Source organism: Panthera onca, chromosome D2 (genome assembly GCF_046562875.1).
Source record: "Panthera onca isolate mPanOnc1 chromosome D2, mPanOnc1 haplotype 2, whole genome shotgun sequence".
Classification (NCBI taxonomy): Eukaryota; Metazoa; Chordata; class Mammalia; order Carnivora; family Felidae; genus Panthera; species Panthera onca.
The window spans coordinates 29,926,123-29,946,121 of record NC_138349.1 but is presented as its reverse complement, the minus strand read 5'-3'; the positions used below and the strand labels follow the sequence as shown (position 1 = coordinate 29,946,121).

At 36.7% G+C, this 19,999-nt stretch overlaps 1 protein-coding gene and 1 long non-coding RNA gene across 2 annotated transcripts in view; one reads left to right on the top strand and one right to left on the bottom strand.

Annotated features, from left to right (window-relative positions):
- The window catches only part of LOC132685043 (uncharacterized), a 28,947-nt gene extending 27,592 nt beyond the window's left edge, over positions 1-1,355 (top strand). The window contains exon 3 of the long non-coding RNA XR_009612913.2: positions 1,036-1,355. This is a non-coding gene — a long non-coding RNA (uncharacterized LOC132685043). The remainder of the gene's footprint in view (positions 1-1,035) is intronic.
- Positions 1-19,999, bottom strand: part of HPSE2 (heparanase 2 (inactive)) — a 674,568-nt gene that overhangs the window by 495,938 nt on the left and 158,631 nt on the right. The window lies entirely within an intron of this gene.

Here is a 19,999-nt window from a genome sequence, read left to right as displayed (position 1 = left end):
AGCAGAGAATAATTCAGACAACATACAGGCTGGAACTAGGTTAGGCTTCTAGCACTCAGTTCACCTGAACAAATTATTGGACCTATGGGATTTCCTCAAAATTCAGAAGAGTTCAGATTCAGAAAACTTGAGCTCTGGAAGGAATCTTATTAAGGCTAATAAATACTGGTTTTAGAAAGACAGTGGAACTAAGAAAAAGACTGTTTTTCTCCCATAACATAGTAGAGTAGTTTCCAAGACTTGGTCCACTGTTCTTTAAAATTCTTTACTTACCCAACCTTTCTACTCTGTTCTACAGCTCCATTTCAGGTGCCCTTATTTCACATATGATTTATCATAACAACCTCTGAAACAGATTTCATGATTTTGGTCTCTCATCCCTCACCCAGAACTCAACTATGTTAGTCCTATATTTTCCAGATTTTCCCTAAATGAAATTTCTATATTCCCCTCAAGGAAAGGAACCATGTCTTATATTTCTCCTGTATCCCCAATAAAGCCAAGTATAACAATAGTTAAGAGTAGTTAATATACATCAACTAATTAAAGACTTACTATGTGTAAGGCACTGTTCTAAATGCCTTTTGTGTATTAATTCATTTAATCCTTAAAATAACCCAATGTGGTAGTACTATTTTAATTCTTATTTTACAGGCAAGACTTACCCAAAGCCACATGACTGGAAATGATGGAGATAGGGTGAGGGAGTTGTAGCCAAGTAATTTAAAATATAGACTCTGTATTCCATTATTTTCTATGATGGGGGTTGGGGGGCAGGGAGGGATGAATGCATATTAAATTTCTCAGTAAGAACTTAGCATGGGTGGCTAGAAACTATTTGTAGATACTGCCATCCCTCCGTTTATGGTTGGCAACACAATCATTCCTCACACTTGAAGTAAGCAACTGTTTGTACTTTCATAAAAATGGAGTTGACAGTGATTACTATCTGTAGTAGGCTAAAAAATGGTCCCTCAAAATATCCATCATGTCAAATCCATGGAACTTATGAATGTCACTTTATTTTTTTAAAAGGGTCTTTGCAGATTGAATTAAAGAACAAAGATGAGATCCTCTTGGAGTATCTGTGAGGGCCCTAACACCAATGTCAAGTGTCCTTATAAGAGATACACAGAGAACAGATAGAAAAGAAGGAGGCAATGTGACCAGAGGCAGAGATTGAAGTCATGGAGCCAGAAGCCAAGCAATGTCTGGAACTACCAGAAGCTCGAAGAGGCAAGGAACAGAGACTCCTCAAGAGCCTTCAAAGAAGCAGGCCCTTGACAACAACTTGATTTTGAACTTTTAGCCTCCAGAACCATGAGGAAATAAACTGCTATTGTTTATGCCACCACGTTTATAGTAGTTTGTTATTGGAGCCAAAAGAAGCTACTATACTATCCATCTCCTACCTGTAATAGACACACATTCCCGGAACAGAAAGTGTGTTTTATGTATCTCTACAGTCTTCACTCTTTCAATCTAGTGTAGTGCCTAAGAAGCATGGTTATAACGCCAATAATATTTGTAAATAAGAATGGAAATAGGAAACAGGAGGGCTGATTTACTACATAAAAATTGTGACCTTGGTAATTAATCTATTCACTCAATAATCATACACTGGAGACTTACTATTGTGCCAGGCAGTGAGCTGGGTAACCAGAAGTCTTCTATGAAATTAAGCTAACAAACATGATCTCTGCCCATATGTCATTCTGAATGACATATTACATTATCTTATAATTAATACATTAACAGTGTAAGGAGAAGATTCATTGTAAATTCACAGGAGGGAAAGCTAACCCAACTTAAAGGTGGTAGAGTCTGTAAGGAAGTCACTTAACCTCTCTGAGATTTCATTATAAAACATAAAATAAATAGCAGAGGTGAGATAAATACCTTATGCCTTAGAGAATTGTTGTGTTCTCATTTAAAATAGGCTCTTTGTAATAATGCATGTTTCATAAAATGCTTATATGTACCTAGCATTGTGGTAGGTATTTAAAAAAAATTTTTGAGTACAGTTGACACACAATGTTACAGTAGTTTCAGGTGTACAATGTAAGTAATTCAACAAGTTTATACATTATGTTATTTTCACAAGTGAAGCTACCATCTGTCCCCATACATCACTATTACAGTATCACTGACCATATTCCTCATGCTGTTGTGCTATGATTTTATACAAATTATCTCATTTAATTCTCACAACACAATAATTATTTTATCTATATAAATGATGTATTAATTATTTATAATATATGTGAAATGCAGGTTTCTTAAATTTTCATATTTGTGAATATATATTTCAAATATTTACAGCATATATGAAATAATATATTATTATTTCACCAATTTTATAAAAAGAGAAACACGGGGCGCCTGGGTGGCTCAGTCGGTTGAGCGACCGACTTCGGCTCAGGCCATGATCTTCCGGTTCATGGGTTCAGGCCCCACGTCGGGCTCTGTGCTGACAACTCAGAGCCTGGAGCCTGCTTAGGATTCTGTGTCTCCCTCCCTCTCTGCCACCCCCCCCCCCCGCCCCCACACTCTGTCTCTCCTTCCAAAATAAATAAACATTAAAAAAAATTTAAAAAAAGAGAAATAGATTTAGGGACAATAAATATCCTGCTCCAATCTACACAGCTAGTAAAAGGTAGAGCCAGACTTTGAACCAGGCTTAAAAGCCTCAGGTTGTAACCACTACATCATACCTATTACATGAATGTTAAAAATTGAAAATATTGCTAGATAAAGCATTCGGTAAGTATTTGTTACATAAACATGTACCTCTGAGCAGGTGTAAAAGATAAAGGAGACGCTATACAGTCTCAAAGAAGTCATCTTCCATCAGCAGGCCCTCAAAAGACAAACAAAAAAGAGGTGTAGGGTGGTACCAACAAAAGTGGCAAAAATAACCTGGCATCCGGTGCTATTTTACCAAAGTTGCACTTTGACTAACCACTGACTTGTTCTGTGATTTGAAAATAATCATTTTATTTACTTTGGCTTCTAATAGTAACCTGATAATAAATTCAAAGTTTTCCTTTATAAGTCTACTCTGAGAAATAGACAGTAATAGAGTATGTGGTAACTTTTATGATGTTACCTGCTCTTCTTAATTCATTCAAACATTTTAAAAGTCCTAAAAATTGAATGTAGAGATGTCTGTGACTTTTAATAAATCCAATTACAACTGACTCTTATTTTTGCCAATTCTGTATGTACAAATTTGTCCACTTGCTAAAAAATGTATTTGTATCCCTAAAGTCGATACTCATGTTGCTCTTGTGGTCACTGGCAAACAAGTGCAAAACCACAAAAAAATGGGTGTCCGACTCCCATGTTCCCAATGGAGGCCAAACAAGATGATGTCTTCTTGTTTCAGCTTTTAAACTGTAAGCAAGTGTACTTTTCCTAGCCTATTTTATGCTACATTTTCACATTATTGTGCCTTTTATTGATGATTTTACCATTTAAGATGGCTCCCAAGCATAGTGCTTAAGTGCTCTTTAGTGTTCCGAAGTGCAAGAACTCTGTGATGTGCCTTTCAGAGGAAATAGGTGTAGTAGATGAGCTTCCTTCAGGCATGAGTTCTGGTGCTGCTGGCCTTGAGTTCAGTGATAGTGAATCAATAACAGAGTACCTCCAGAAAAGGGACCCACTCCAAATAGAGCTAAAATAATATCTATTGTATGTGGCAAAGCTATGGAAAAAATGGAAAAGCAGCTAAATTTGTGGATTCATGATATGATCAGTTAAAAAGAAAAGAAAAGAAAAGAAAAGAAAAGAAAAGAAAAAAGGAAAGGAAAGGAAAGGAAAGGAAAGGAAAGGAAAGGAAAGGAAAGGAAAGGAAAGAAAGCATAGAAGACAGCATCATTGTGAGGCTGAAAGCCAAAGAAATTTGCAGTCACATTACCCAGGGTCAGGAAGATGTTACATCCTTCTCAGCTAGTAGAACATAACTACTACAGTAGTTTATTAAAAAGAGAAACAAATATAAAGAAAGAAATCCTTTTTTATTGATACACTTTTCAAACATCATCTCTATTTTCCAAAAGAATATTGAAGCAACAAAAGGAGAAATGTCTACAGAAGGAATTTACAAGGCAAAGAAAAAAAGGGAAAGCCACACTGGATTGCCCTCGGAATAAAGAAAGTTATTCTAAACTTGAAGAAAGAGGCAAGATACTCATTTTTGCATGGCTTAATTAAAATGTAACACATTCCATATCAGATGAATACCACAGACAGGTAATTATTACTACAAGTGTCTTCATTTTGATAGTTCTCCATACGAAAACCAACTCAGCCTACTGAAAGGTCGGGCATTTACAGTCAGAGATCTTGGTTCAAATATCTGTTATATTCTGACCTATATGCCTATGGACAACTCAACACTTCTTAGCCTCACCTCTAAAAAGAGGAAATAGTATCACATAGCTTGCTTGAAAAATTAAATGAGATAATCAATGGTAAGCAGTCAACACATCATAAAGATTTAGTAATGTCAGTAGATCATTGTTATTTTTTATTCCTCTGTTAAAATGATGGATATTGGAAATTCCATACAACTGAACCCAACATTATTGTACAGCCCAATGTCTAGTATTAAATAAACAGTGAAGACAATATTTTTGTCTAGTAACTATATATTTTGGCTGACAAGTCAAAATGTTTTTCCCCTATGGTTTAATCTCTGCTGTGGTTTGACTACGAATTTGGAGTAGGATATTATAATTAGAACCTCTCCAAATTCTGACAATTTCAGTAGCTATCTCTCATGAAATCATTAGCCAAGATAGTAATATGTTTATTTTAGGTGGCAACTTTCCAATGTACTAAGTATATGAAATATTGAGAAATTGTCCAACCATCAGACAATTGAAAGATCTTGTGTGCAATCAAATCCACATTTATACAACCTGGTTTTGCATAACATATTACTTGTCAAATAATCAGATTCTCACACTGCCTAAGCTACTCCCTGTTTTCCTCAACAACTTAACTCTTTCATGCTCACCATCTGCCCTCTCATCCCCAAATTACTATCCTTGTGTATTTCTTTTTTTTTTTTTTTCAACTTTTTTTTTTTTATTTATTTTTGGGACAGAGAGAGACAGAGCATGAACGGGGGAGGGGCAGAGAGAGAGGGAGACACAGAATCGGAAACAGGCTCCAGGCTCCGAGCCATCAGCCCAGAGCCTGAAGCGGGGCTCGAACTCACGGACCGCGAGATCGTGACCCGGCTGAAGTCAGACGCTTAACCGACTGCGCCACCCAGGCGCCCCTCCTTGTGTATTTCTTAATCCCTATTCCCAAAGTTCCTATCCAGTGTTCCTCTTCCTAGATGTCTGAATCAGTGTGATGTAAATGGGAAGAACATGAACTTGGGAAACAAAATACTGAGTTTAACTCTGGCTTTACCACATGCTACCAAGTCCCTTAACATTCTCATCCAGAAAATGAGGCTTATACCCTCACGGGGTTAGTGTGAGAGTCATTGAAATAACATATATGAAAGGATAGCATAGTATTCAATTTACTGATGGGTTCAAGAAATGTTCATTCCTCTGGTTCCATGAGGAGATACAAACAGTCTTTAGGTAAAAGAACTCTCGACTACGGAAAGTTTAAAAGTCCATTTCCAATACTGACATCTTTAAAAAAAATTTTTTTTAATGTTTATTTATTTTGAGGGTGCCTGGGTGGCTCAGTCAGTTGAGCTTCCTACTTCAGCTCAGGTCATGATCTCGTGGTTAGTGAGTTCGATCCCTGCGTCGGGCTTTGTGCTGACAGCTTGGAGCCTGGAGCCTGCTCCAGATTCTCTATCTCCCCCTCTCTCTGTCCCTCCCCTGCTCATGCTCTGTCTCTCTCCCTCTCAAAAATAAATAAACATTAAAAAAAATTTTAAGAGACAGAGAGGCAAGATCATGGGGCTCAAACTCACAAACTGCAAGATCATGACCTGAGCTGAAGTTGGACACTTAACCGACTGAGCCACCCAAGCACCCCTGACATCTCTTTTAATTTCTTGTCCACTACTGTCACCTGCATAGTGGCTATTTCTACCCCTATATCCTTCTCCCCTCCCAACTAATATATCTAAAACCAGTTTGTCTTCTTGAATATCGTGTGTCTACCACTATTATTGTTTCTTCCTTACTGCTCTTTTTAAAAAGCCAATCCTATCCTTGCATTCATACATTCTTTTCTATTTTCCCTAATGTCTCCTTAACTAATACATGAGTCCTAGATTAAATAACATCTCCCTCACTGGCCTCATTAATTTTGTACTTATCTGAAATCACTGCTTCTAAATTATAACTGTGAGAAAATGCCTCTTCTGTTTTTCCCCTCAAAAATTAGGTTTTGTTTCATCTTGATCAATATACATTTCAAAATATTTTTCAAGAAAAAGGTGTGGCCCCCATTAGCAATTCAGGTAACGAGATAAAAGGTCACCTGTCATTAAAAAAAAAAAAAAAGAAAAGAAAATTCCCATTGATCTGAATAATGTCATCTAAAGCTCTCTTTCAACTGATATGGAATGCGCCCACAAAAATGCTCTCTTGTAAAGAACCTGGGGCAGTGAGGAGAGATGGATGTAAAGTTGCCAAGTTACAAGATATTTAAGTTAACCAGAAAACAACAATAAAAACAGATGAAAGAGCTGAGACCTGGGTGGGGCAGCTGGGATGCCCTATGGAGAAAGTTTTCTCAGTGAACTCAATAGATTCCCAGCACTTTTAATACACACATACAGGCAAATAAATTCCTGGCTCGGTTTTTAGGGTAGTCATTGAACACCTGATATTTAAAAGCAAAGGAAATAAATCTTATTAATTCCCAAAAAGAAGGAATAAAAGAAAGTCAAGAATCAGGGAGAAAGAGTGTTTAAGCATCTAAAAACAGATGTGGCCAATGTCAGAGTTGCCAATAACCAATCAGTCAAAGGCCAAGACAAAATCATGGTAAAGGAAATTCACTATGCATTCCAGGTAATATTATAATCCTAATAAAAAATAAATTAGGAATAGGTAACTTGTAGTTACAATTCTATTCCATTCCATTTTAATCCAAAATATCTTTCACTTTTTTTTACCTTTAATTCAACCAATACTGTTATATTTTAATAGTTAATTATTTAAGGGCAAAAAACTCTAAGTCTAGAGTCTGGATTATGTGGCTAACTACTTGAATTACTTGCTGTAAAGAAACCATGAAGAACAGTTGCCAAAAAACTTGAGTTGGGAACCACTCTGTTGGGTAACCTTGAGGTAAGTCACTCAAACTCTTTGAGACTTGTTTCCACTCAACAAATAGTATTCCTACAACCAATATTTACTGGCTCCTACTGGGTACCAGATAATATGTTAAACAATGGTTCTTGTCATAAAAGCACTTATAGGAACATGGTAGTTTAGAAAACATGTCAAATGTGTCTTTCAGCTCAAAATTTAATTAAAATCTGTTCATCTATATTCCAAAATAAAGCAAGGTTCTGGGGCCCTAGCAACAGGGACACTGAAGAGATTATAAGCTTCCATGGATATGCTTAAAAGATTCTGTTCTGGTGATAGGAAAGATACTCTATTCTTCTAAAACATGCAATCACTTCACATTATCTACACATACATATAAAACACCTTAGCTTGTTCTTCAGAACTTTTCACAATATACCCCAACATAACTTTCTAAATTCTTTCCTACCGTTTCTCAACTCAAATCCAATGCCCCAGTCATACTATCTCTACAATTGATCATCCATATTCCCACCTCTACTTTTTTCTCATACCATTTGCTAACACGGAATGACTTTCCTAGCCTTTATCTATCAAATGTATATCCATTTTTCAAATGTCTATTTCATTCACCCATTCACTCAAAATTTAGCATCTACAACACGTAGGCTCTGAGAATACAACACAGAGCAAAACACAGTCCCTTATATTCAAATGGGAAATGGCAGACACTAAAGGGATAAACAAAAAAATATAAAATATAGAGAGAAATAAGGCAGAAGAAGGGAGCTAGAGAGTGTTGAGGTCAGAGTGAGGACTGGTGTTCTACGTAAATAGCCAGGAAATGTCTCCCTGACATTTGAACAAAGACTGGAAGGAAGTGAGAGACAAGTCACACAGTAATCTGAGGGAAGAAATTTATAAGCAGAAAAATAGCTAATGCAAAAACCTTTACATAAAAGCATACTCTACATTTTCGAGGAAGAGCAAGGAGGTCAGTGAGGGTGACAAATGGGAGGGTAAGAGAAAGGTGAGAGAGGGAGCAAGCAGTAGCCACGGTGGGCTGGGTGGCAGATGGCAGACCACAGGGCCTTCTAGGCCACTATAAGAACTGTGGCTCTGAGAAACAGGAAGCCAGTGGCAAGTTTTGAGCAGAGGAGTTGCAGGCTCTGACTTAGGTTTACAAGGATCCATGTTTTTATGCCAATGAAAGTAAAGGATAAAAGAGGGAGACAGAAGTATTGTACGTTTTGAGACAAGAGAAAGTGGGGAGAAAAGGAGAATAAATAGACAAGAAAAACAGTAAGACTGCTGACCACGACTAAGGCCTATTTCAAGTGACTGAAATCATGAAATTAAAGTGAGCCTGGTTAGGAAGGTGGCATATTTTTCTCTAGCCACATAAAACTGCTTGAGAGCAGTTCTGAAGCAGGCATGAACTGCTTCAGAACTAAAGCTGCACCCAGACAACTCCACTCTCTCCAAAACTCTCCCTGACCATTCAGGTTTCAACCTCTAATTTCATCGGTTCTACAAATATTTCTCTAAGGACATACAGCACTGACTTCTTTCCACTCATGTATAAAGAAACCAACTGCATCTTTTATCAATTGCTTCGTTTAACTTTATCTTGCCTCCCCAACCAGATTTTAACTTTCTTAAAGACAGAGATAATATATTAGTGCATATTCCTAAATACAGGATAGACTCATATGTAAAGGAAGGTTACTTTTTAAAAATAAATGTGAAAAATGACAAAAATATATTTTACTACATAAAATTGTTTAGTGTTCCCTTGTGCTTTAGAGAACTAGAATAGTCCCTTTCCCCTTTAGCTTTCCACCTTCCTTAGAACTATTCTATAATTTAAATAGTTGTTTTTTCATAGTAACTGGTTTCTTTTTTTTTAAATACAACTTCTTCAGTAATAACTCTCTAAAAGGGCCAAAATAAGACATTTTAAAATATAAAATGTTAATGTATTCCAGAACACAGGCATGAGATTATGTTGCTGCCGATCATTTACTGAGGAGATCTAAGGGGAAGCTGAGGCAATGATGGTTTTATTTCCAAGCCGCAGCCCAGCTCTGTGTTGAATCACTGAAGCAAAGTAAGATATAATTCAATTAATTCATTTTCATTGAGTACCTAATATGGAAAAATACTGTGCTAGATCTGTGGAGGACATAATGAAGAATAAGAAAAGCCCTGCAGTTGAAAAACTTATTATACAAGAAAGGACTCACAAGGAAGAGTAGAACAATGTGTGTAAAGGAGAGCCAAAGTGCTAAAGGGAAGGAATAACATCCCTCTTCTTTACAGGTATTCTCAATGGTGATAGCCAAGTGTGGAGTAAATTAAAATGTGATGTAGGAGTCAAAAAATCTTCATACTATCTTGGTTAAAATCCTGGTTATCCTTCTTTAGAGCTGTTTGACTTTGGACAAATTATTTAACTTCTCGGAGCCTTAGTTTACAACAGGGATAATAGTTGAATTAGGAATTGCTATAGTTAACCAATATCCAGTTTTCTAGTTCTGGGTATACAGGAGGATTAGACATTCTTGTGCTCTCTTTGATCTCTCTGACCTCAAGATTTGCCTCAAGATTTGCCATCCAGTTATTCAGCAGTAAAAATTTAGGCTATAAGACTGCCTAAACTCTGAAATTTGTGCTAAAATAGAAGAAATTGCAAGGAACACAAAGCAGAGACTAACTGCCTGGAAATGCTGGGTAAGGCTTCACAAAAGACCCACCTTTTGAGCTGAGTCTTAAAGGATGAGGAGAGCCAGAGAGGGCTGCATATACAATCACATAAAAATACAATAGTCATATTCTGGAAAAGACAAGTTGTTCAGACATATAGAATGTCCTATAATTTTACAGTGGGATTTGTTAAAATTGAACATAGTTGTCCTCTTGGACATCAAAGCTTTGGAATGACCCTGTCCCCTCTCTGTCACAGGCTAGCTCCCTTAAAAAAGTCATATAACTGCGATTCATTAAACCTTGCAACCTTTCTTCTGAATATATTTCTATTTTTATTCTTCACTACCTCTTCAGTTAATAAGTCCCATAAGTTATATAAAAGAGTTCTTCCTATTATTATATTCATGCTTCCATCAATGGAAGAAGTTTTAATGATGGCCCCCTTATGCTACAGTCCTGGGATACAGTGACTAAGAACCATTCTCATTTTGTCTATACTCTGGGTACTTAGACATTTTGGTTATGCTCCCTCTCAGCTTCATATGTCAGTTCTTCCTTTATAAAAAGGGTCTCAGTTTTGTTCGGGACCTGACAGCTATGTATCAGGGGAAGGTGATTCCTTCCCAACATTAGGTAAGTAGATCTTGACTACTTAATCATAGTAATTCCAATTTCTTCACCAGTGATTGGTTTGGGAATAGCCATTGAAATAAAAATGGAAGTCTAATGGGGGGATTCTGGGAAAGATTTCTTCACTTTTCAAAGATACACCCTGTATATTTATTCCTGAATATATTGATCACCACCACCTCTCCCTCTCTTCTGTTATTTTAGTTGACCTTTCTAATTCTATCACTTCGAAGTTTGGTGAACAAAACAATTACACATGGCACTCTGGGCACCTGTTTTGCTCAATAATAAAATAGTGTTTTCCAGAAAGTTATCAATATGCACCTTTTGCCACAGCAACCCCATCATGAAACAGTATTCATAGCTCTTAATTTCTATGCTTATAGCCACATATACTGATATTTACTGATTTTCTTTGTTTCTGTCAGAGTGCTGCAGAAATTAAGCCTGCAAGCTCTGGGGTCAGACTACTTGGATTAAAACCCTGAATTCACTGTTTCTAGCCATAATTTGAACAAATTTTTAACTTCTTTAACATTGGGTTCCTCACAGTTAAATGTGGAGATTAATAATCCTACCTCGTAAGATTGTTGTGAAAATAAAATAAGGTAACACCTACGAAGCAGTAGACAAAGAGTCCACTACATAGTTGGCACCCAGCAAGTATTAGCAATTACTATTGCTATTATTATTGTTAGGCTCATTTCTGATATATCCCCCTTGTGGTTTATATTTCAATATCTGGACAAACTTAATTCAACCTATCTCTTTGAAGAGTCATTATATGTTCTTCTTTTCAGATTAATTTTAAAATTATTATGTTCTGGGGCACCTGGTTGGCTCAGTTGGTTGGGCATCCAACTTCAGCTCAGGTCATGATCTCACAGTTTTTGAGTTCGAGCCCCACATCAGGCTCCGTACTGACAGCTCAGAGCCTGGAGCCTGCTTCAGATTCTGTGTCTCCCTCTCTCTCTCTCTGCCCCTCCCCTGCTTGTGCGCTCTCTCTCTCTCTCTCTCTCTCTCTCTCTCTCAAAAATAAACATTAAACAGAAATAAGAAATTAAAAAATAAAATAAAATTATGTTCTTCTTTTCAGATTAATTTTAAAATTATTAAATCTGAGTCCTCTTTTGGATCCATGGAAACTCTAATATTAATACTTCCCTTTAAGATAAATATTCATTTCTACTAATCAAAAGACACCACAAAGAAAACAGACAAGCCACAGACTGAAAAAAAAATATTTGCAACACATGTATTGAACAATGGACCCATAACCAGAACAAATAAGGAGTTCCTAAAAACATCAGTGATAAAAAGTCAAATAATCCCTCTCCCAAAGAAAAACCAGGCAGAACACTTTGACAGACACTGAACAGAATAAAACCTACAAATGGTCAATGACAAATGCTTATCACTGGTCACCAGGAAAGTACATATTAAAGCCACAATAATATTAATTGCAATACTGTATCCCAGACTGGATCCTGGAACCAAAAAAAAAGGGGGGGGGGGACATTAGTGGAAAACTAAGGAAATCCAAGTAAAAACTGTGAATTATAAAAACTGTGAATTAGTTAACAGTATTGTAACATTGACAATCTCTTATTTTGATCAATGTACCAGGGTATATAAGATGTTAACATTTAAGGAAATTAGGTGAAGGGTTTCTAAGAACCTTCAAATCCAAACTTTCATACATTTCAAAACTTCTATAAATCCAAAATTATTTGAAAATAAGTTGAGAAAAATTAGATGTTTCTCCATACCCACTAGAATTGGTAAAATGAAAAAGAATTAAAGTTGGAGAAGATGTGAGACAATTTCTCATATATTATTGGTGGGAGTGTAAGGTGGTAGATAGAACCACTTTGAAAAATAGTGTGGCAGTTTGTTAAAATATTAAACATATATGTATCTACCCTATGACTCAGGAATTCCACTCCTATATATTTATATGAGAAAAAGGAAAATGTATGTCTAAAAAAAGCCTTGCACACAAACGTTCATATTAACTTTATTCATAACAACCAAAGACTGGCAACAACCCAGATGTCCATCAACAGGATAATAGATAAAGAAGCTGTGGTATATTCACATAATGGAATAGTACTCAGCAACAAAAAAGAGGGCAAATTACTGATATAAAAAACAACACGAGTAAATCTCAAAAACGCTGCGCTAAGTGAAAGAAGCCAGACACAAAAAAGTACATGCTGCATAATTCTACTGCTATGAAATCCTAGAATAGTCAGATTCAACCTGCAGTGATAGAAATAAGACCACTGGTTATTTGAGGGTGCGGCAGGATAAGGACAGCCTGGAGGGGCATAAGGAAGCTTTCTGGGGGTGATGGAAATATACTGGGTACTGACAGAGATGGGGTTACACAAGGGTATGCATTTGTGAAAACTGATAAAACTGTTATTGTAAGATCTCTGTACTTTATTCTACGTAAATTATACCTCAATAAAACAATTTTTAAAATAACCTAAGTATGCATTATTCCTTCTTTTTGTTCCTTGTTCTTAAATAAAGTCCCCACTTCACTCAAAACAGACTCTTCCCACTCCTAAATCAGTGCAACAACTACATTTCAAGGCTTTTGATTAGAAATCTTGTTATAGATTTTTGAAAATCTAATTGGATCATATCTACTAGTTCCCCTCAAAATAGCCAGCAACTTACCTTCACAATCAGAAGACTGAGGAAGTATAGTACTTCTAACCTTTGTATTTTATACTTTGGCACATTTTTCACACACAATTTAAGAATATACAAATAGCCTTCTTATCTGAAGGAATCCTAAGTGTTTTACAAACCTTCAAAACAGATTTTTAAACTATCTAATATTTTATAGGAGGAACATTTCATGCACACTAAAGTGCAGCGACATCTGGCCTGCAACATGGCAGCTGTTTAACAGCCATGACACCTCACAAAAGTTTAGGACAGGAAGCAAAGAATTCTACAGCCAACTGAGGCGAAGACGAAGAAGGCTGCAGAAGCAGGAGGCTGCAATGGCTTGGGCTGGAGCACAGCCAGCACGATGTGGTTAACACCTCTGTCATAATGAAAAGCACAAGTGTCATTAGTGGTCAGAGCCTCATCTCACAGAGGGCACGTTCCACAGCACAGTACCTTTCTTTTCCTTCCATCAGGAGCACTGGTTTATTTCTAATACAACAGGAAAAACGTTTCCACTAGCTATGCCCAAACCATTCCATTCTGAGGTCTCCTTTCCAGGTACAATGTTGCCCATGAGCTTAGCTGTGCAGAAATTTTACAAAGTCTTTATCCTGTATCTAAGGTAAGGCCAACATTTAGTTTGATGTATTTCATCACAAGCAAATAGAACAGAGAAAGCTGTGATGTGTGTTATGGGAGTACAGACAAACACATTGCCATCTCTCTTCTCTTCTTTTAGGAACTTTTTGAAAACTTTTGTTTTGCCAAATCAAAGGAGAAATTTTTGAGTGTTTTTCTTCCCCCTGTGATAGCCTTCAAGTATCTACCCAGTGGAAAGCTCGGTTAGTTTTTGTTTAGCCTAGAGGAGAATTCTAGATGCAGAAGAGAGGAAAGACCACAGATCTCTTCACGTGCTTTTGGCCAGTACTATCCTATGAATGCTTCTTGTAAGAAGGGTATGAACACGCCTGTAAATAATCATCACACCTTGGCCTCAGTTCCTTGGAAACACAGATCCTCCTTCATTTAACTGCAAATAGTTCTGGATTCTAGACTCAAATCATTTTTTCCATACACAACTGAACCAAATCACTCAGCCTTCCGGCAACTCCCCATCACTTCTCAGGATTACGTATAAGGATTTGTGCTTTTAATTTCAATGCTTCCTGCTTGATAATCATGCACTCACTATTTGAAAGGCCAGTTGAAGATAACCCAGTGCCCAGAGTTCCATCCTACAATAAGAGGTCCACTCATGCAAAAAGTACATTCTTTCCTTTTACAATCAATATAAGGCTATAGCAACAACTCCTGGATACCAGAGGATACAAAAGGGATTCCAACTTGTAAATTAATTCATCATTATCAAAGAACAAGGAAAGAACTTGTCCTTGAACTTTCCTGCTTCCATTCTACCCAAACGGCAAGGCAGGTCAAAGATAGAATTAACTGAGATAGAAGTAACTGAGGCTAGAATTAGATCTATTATTGCTTGAATCTGAGTATCACAGGTGTATGTGGGAGGTGGGGGTGGGGAGAGTGTGGAGGATATGTGGGATAGTGGGGGGGGATGACTGAGGTTGGGGGAAAAGGAGAGAGATAGTTACAGTTAAATTCTGTACCATCAGTGGAAACAATATACAAGTCAATATTCACTGTTCCCATGCTATGCCCAAAGTACTCTGCAAGTAGTGGACAGAGGGAGAGGGAGAGGGAGAGAGACAGAGAGAGAAGAGATAGATTACAAAGATACAGCTCACCATAGTGGGCAGTAAATACACAGAGGGAAAAATGACTTGTGCAAACAATGGTATAGCAATTTGGTTTGGAGACTCAGATGCAACAAACATTTGTAGACAATGATTAGGTGCCACATCTATGCCTGGAGAGTCTGCATATCTTTCTTTAATCTTCTTAACATCCTTGTAAACAGAACAGTATACTCTATCTTTTATACATAAGGAAAAGAAGGTTGGGCAGACAAAGTGACTTGTTCAAAGTCACCCAGATGATGACTAGCAGAGGTAAATCCTCTGTGTTCAAATCTCTTGGTTCTCCATCTATATATCATGCTGCCTTTTCATGCTGCCACTCTGTACTGATATAATATCATTGGAAATGAAATGTGAGCTAGGATTTGAAAGATGTGCACATTTCACCGAGGAATGGAATGGGGAGGGCATTTCAGGTAAGTAGACTCTGACTGCCATGATTTGCAAGAGGCAAAGCCCAAATAAAAGGTACTTTAGAGGGTTAAAAGAAGCTTGCTTTGGAAAAAGAGGATTATATAGAAAAGAAGAGGGAACTGACACTCCAAAGACAAGCCTGGGCCAAATCATGGAAGGATTGTACCATTAATCTTAAGAGTTTTGCCTTATCCTCTTTATAGTGGGGAGCCACTATAGTTTATTGAATGACATTATGGGATTCACTTTTTTTTTTTAAGAAATGTCATCTGGCATGGGGTATAATAGATAGATTAGCAGAGAAAGAAGAAAGCAGAGATAGTCATTGTAACAGTGTAAATGTGGAGTGGTAAACTAAGATAGAAGGGACAGGAAGAGAAATATGAAAACAATTTTTAGCACATGGTGGACAGTAATAGGTAAATATTTACAGAAAGACATAGCAGGAAAAAAAAGCAGTGCAAGGAGAAAGTCATGAACACTTGTTAACTCACTGCTATGGAAAACAAGAGAAAAGGTATATTAAATGTCACTCTAAGATAAGGCCCAGACAACCCTAACAATGGTAGTATTATTAGTATAAATAAGAAATTTAGGAGATAGGAACCAAATTTAAGAAAGAAAAATGACAGGTTAAAATACACTGAATTTGAGATTTCAAGACACCACAGGAAAATGTCTGGTGGAGAGAGAAAAGGCTTCAGATTTAGATTTGACCATCTTCTGCATTGAGGTGGAACCAAAGTAGGAAACAAAATCACCAAGGAAACTTTCATAGAATGACAAAAGCTAAAGACTAAGAACTAGACTTAAACACACACACACACACACACACACACACACACACACACGTGTACATACACACATTCAGAGGTGCAAAACAGTATCAAATGTTGCACACAGATCAAGGAAACTAAGGCTTGGAAAAAAAACAACTGGATTTGGCAATTAGGAGGTCATGGTGATCTTCAAGAGTTCTGGTTCAGGCAAGAAATCAGAGAAAAGGATAGATTTCAGACAACTAATGAGAGTATGGACTAAAAGTAGAGGCTATGAGACAGACAACACATTTGAAAAAATTGGCAGTGAACAAAGAAAGAAATAGGACTTTATATTATGTGCTAATCTTAAGGTACCTGAGAGAACTTTAACTTTCTCAGTCCATTATTTTAATTTTTATTTTTATAATAAAATTATATTATGAAGTACCACTATGCTAGAATATGAATCAGGCCATACTACAGGTCAAATCCTGTCCCCTGTGTGCATGGTGTTATATAGGATATCAGTCTCAATACACCAGAGAAAGAATATGAGCATTATCTTTGTCCACTCTACTCTTATCTGTGTTATTACAAGGTTGAACTATAATTTGAATTTATAACATTAATGTTGCTTCATTGGGACTTTAATACTCTTATTATTTGAAATAAATCACCCTATTTCTCTAATCACCCTCTATTGACAACTTTACTAATTTGGTGAGATGATGATGTTGGACTGTGGAAACCATATTGAAATAAGATTTATGTTTAAGTCCAGATGTTTAGACATATTAAACCACTGTGGAGACGGAGGATTTATTTTCTCTCACTATAGGTCGGAGCATATGGCTTAGAGAACACTTAAGAGAAGTGGGCTAATGCACTCATATTTCACTACTGGAACCTTTGGTTCGAATTTGAGTAAATTTACCAATGAAGTACGTTTGATGGCCTTATACAAAACTCTAGTCGACATTCTTCACATCAAGGTCTCCACCTATCTACTTCCATGGGAAGATCTAGTGCTATCAATAAGGATTTTATCAATACACAGCCATTTAAACAACTCAGACCTTGGTTATATGAATTCCAAGTTAGTAAAAGTAATAAAGACACAATAGACCAGATCTTTACATCTTCCCTTTCAATGGAAAAACTGCTACCAGAAAAGGCACTCTGCAGCTGGTCAAGTACCTGGGCAAGGAAGCAGTCATAGCTGAAGGAACATAACCACCCAAATCTCTGAATATTTAGCAAAGGCTTGTTGATGATACAATTGGTGATTTATACTTCCGAATGAAGATCATATTCTAGGTCACAATCTAGGGTCTAGATCATGAAAAAAATGACATAAAGTTAAATCTGAAAATCCTGGAAATTATATTCCATTAAGTTTCAGCTATAATTCATTACTGGAAAACATAGAGAATGGTCCAAATCAAGAGTTAGCAAACATTTTTCTAGTCAATAAATATTTTAGGCTTTGCAGGTCATGTGGTCTTTGCAGCAGTGATTTAATTCTGCCTTTGTAGTGTAAAAGTAGCCATAGGGAATATGTTAAAGAATGAGTGTGGCCATGTTCCAATAAAACTTTATTTACAACAACAGGTAGGAAAAGGAAGTGCTCAAAAACAACAACAACAAAATTCAGTGATGGAGTATTCAGAGGCATATAGGAGCCAACTGAAAGAGCTCCCAATGGTCAAAGCTAGAAAGAACAATTTGAGCAGTGAAACAGATAAAGTAATACTGGATTAGAAACAAAAGAATAAAATAAATATTAAGTCCATACTGTTATTAATGACTGAATAACTGAATGACTAAATAAATAAATAAATAAATGGAAGAGAAGAGGCAAATCCCTCATGCAGAAGAATACTCCATTCTCAAAAAGATGGATCATCTAAGTATGGGCTGTGCCTAAGGACTTCCTTCCAAAAGTACAGTTTGAAAAGGGGGGAAATAAAGAGTAACTTTATTGTGAAGAAATCTGACAAACACTACCTCAGCCAGGTGATCAAAGCTGACATCAACAGTGATAGGTCATGTTAATAATACATACTGTTGATATGATATAGTGAGAATGGCCCTCTACCTCTGTGGTTTTATTCCCAAAACCTATAACACCGGTCTAATGATGAGAAAAACATCAGGCAACTCCCAATAGAAAGACATTCTATAAAGTACCTGATTAGCACTCCTCAAAACTTGTCAAGGTCATAAAAAACAAAGGGAACTCTGAGAAACTGCCATAACCAAGAGGAATCTAAAAACGGCATGACAACTAAAAGTAATATGGTATCTTGGATGGTATCTTGAACAGAAAAAGAACATATGTAAAAACTAAAGAAATTTAAATAGAGTATGGAATTTTTTAGTTAATTTACAATAATCATTATAGTTATTATAATTATAATAATAATAGATAGCAGGCCAGATTTGGCCAAGACTAGCCTAGGTTAATTGCTGTGTTCACTATAGGTCATGGTGGTCTCCCATAGCACAAAAGAAAACGTAGAAATAGATGACAAAATAAGAGCAGGGTCTTTAGATACTACACAGACTAGCCCCTTATTTTACAGCAGAGAAAACAGTAGCAGAGAGGTTAAGCATTTTACACAAGGCCAACCAGCCAGTGTGTGGTAGAACTAAAGCTGGGATTTGGGGGTCTAATTTTCTGGCTGATGCTCTTTATGCTACACTAACTCCTACCCCTCTCCCTTTCCCTATATACACAACTCCAGGTCACTACAGAAACAAAGAAGCACTTTGGCAATTCATCTGACTTAGGCCCTCCAAAGAAGAAAATCCTACTATGCTTCCTGTTTTCTTCCCAGATGTTTCCCCTAAATTCCTGCAACTGAAAGCTAGAGCTTATGAAGCACCAGGACCCAGAAAGACTGACTCCTCACCGCTTTCCATCTCCTGATCTTGTTTACATGTGTTTGTCTGCAAAAGTTTTAATGGAATAAGAGAAAACGAGCACTTGAATTTCCCAGTAAAATCTGTGCCGCAGCATGAGTCATTGTTTTCTTTTTTTACACTAGCCAGGGGAAAGCCTTCTGGTTTTAATAACTAATACTGCTGAGTTCAATAAAAAGCACTTAATTTAATTTAATCCAAACCTTGATCAATGCCAGCTTCCCCTGGAATTTTATCTTTGTTTTAATTTGAGTCTCCATGTTCAGAAAAATGAGAGGCCAAGAGGAAAGGAACAGAAGTCAATTAGCTTGTAGGCTTGTTTCTAGGCAAAGGACATGAAAATATAAGATTGACAGGTAAACTCCAAGACTCTAATATTTCTGCCCTGCTAGACAAACTTTTCCTGGCAGAATTAATGTTTTCTTTAGTCCTGAATAAAGAAACTTAACAATTCACAGCCCCATTTGGAAAATGTTTTTTAAATAAAATATCCCAAAGCCAATTAGTATCAGATTTCTATGCTAGAAGTATATTGCCTTTAATGTGTTAATAATCGAGAGATATGCTACTGTAAAATTAGATACAGAAAGCCTCTTGAGTCAGTCTGCTTGAATACTAAAGCAGCAAGACTCAGTGCTTGGGGGACTGTAACAGATATGGCAACTGAAATGGAAATAGAATGAAGCAATCTTGAAGACAGTTTGATAAGCTTTTCTTAAATGGTCCCTTTATTATTGCAATAAAATTCAGTCCTATATCTGAAAACATGCATCATTTTAGAAGAATTGCTACTGATACCACTTCCTTAACTTATACTTGGAAGCTCTAGCCCTGTCAAATATGAATCAAAAACTTT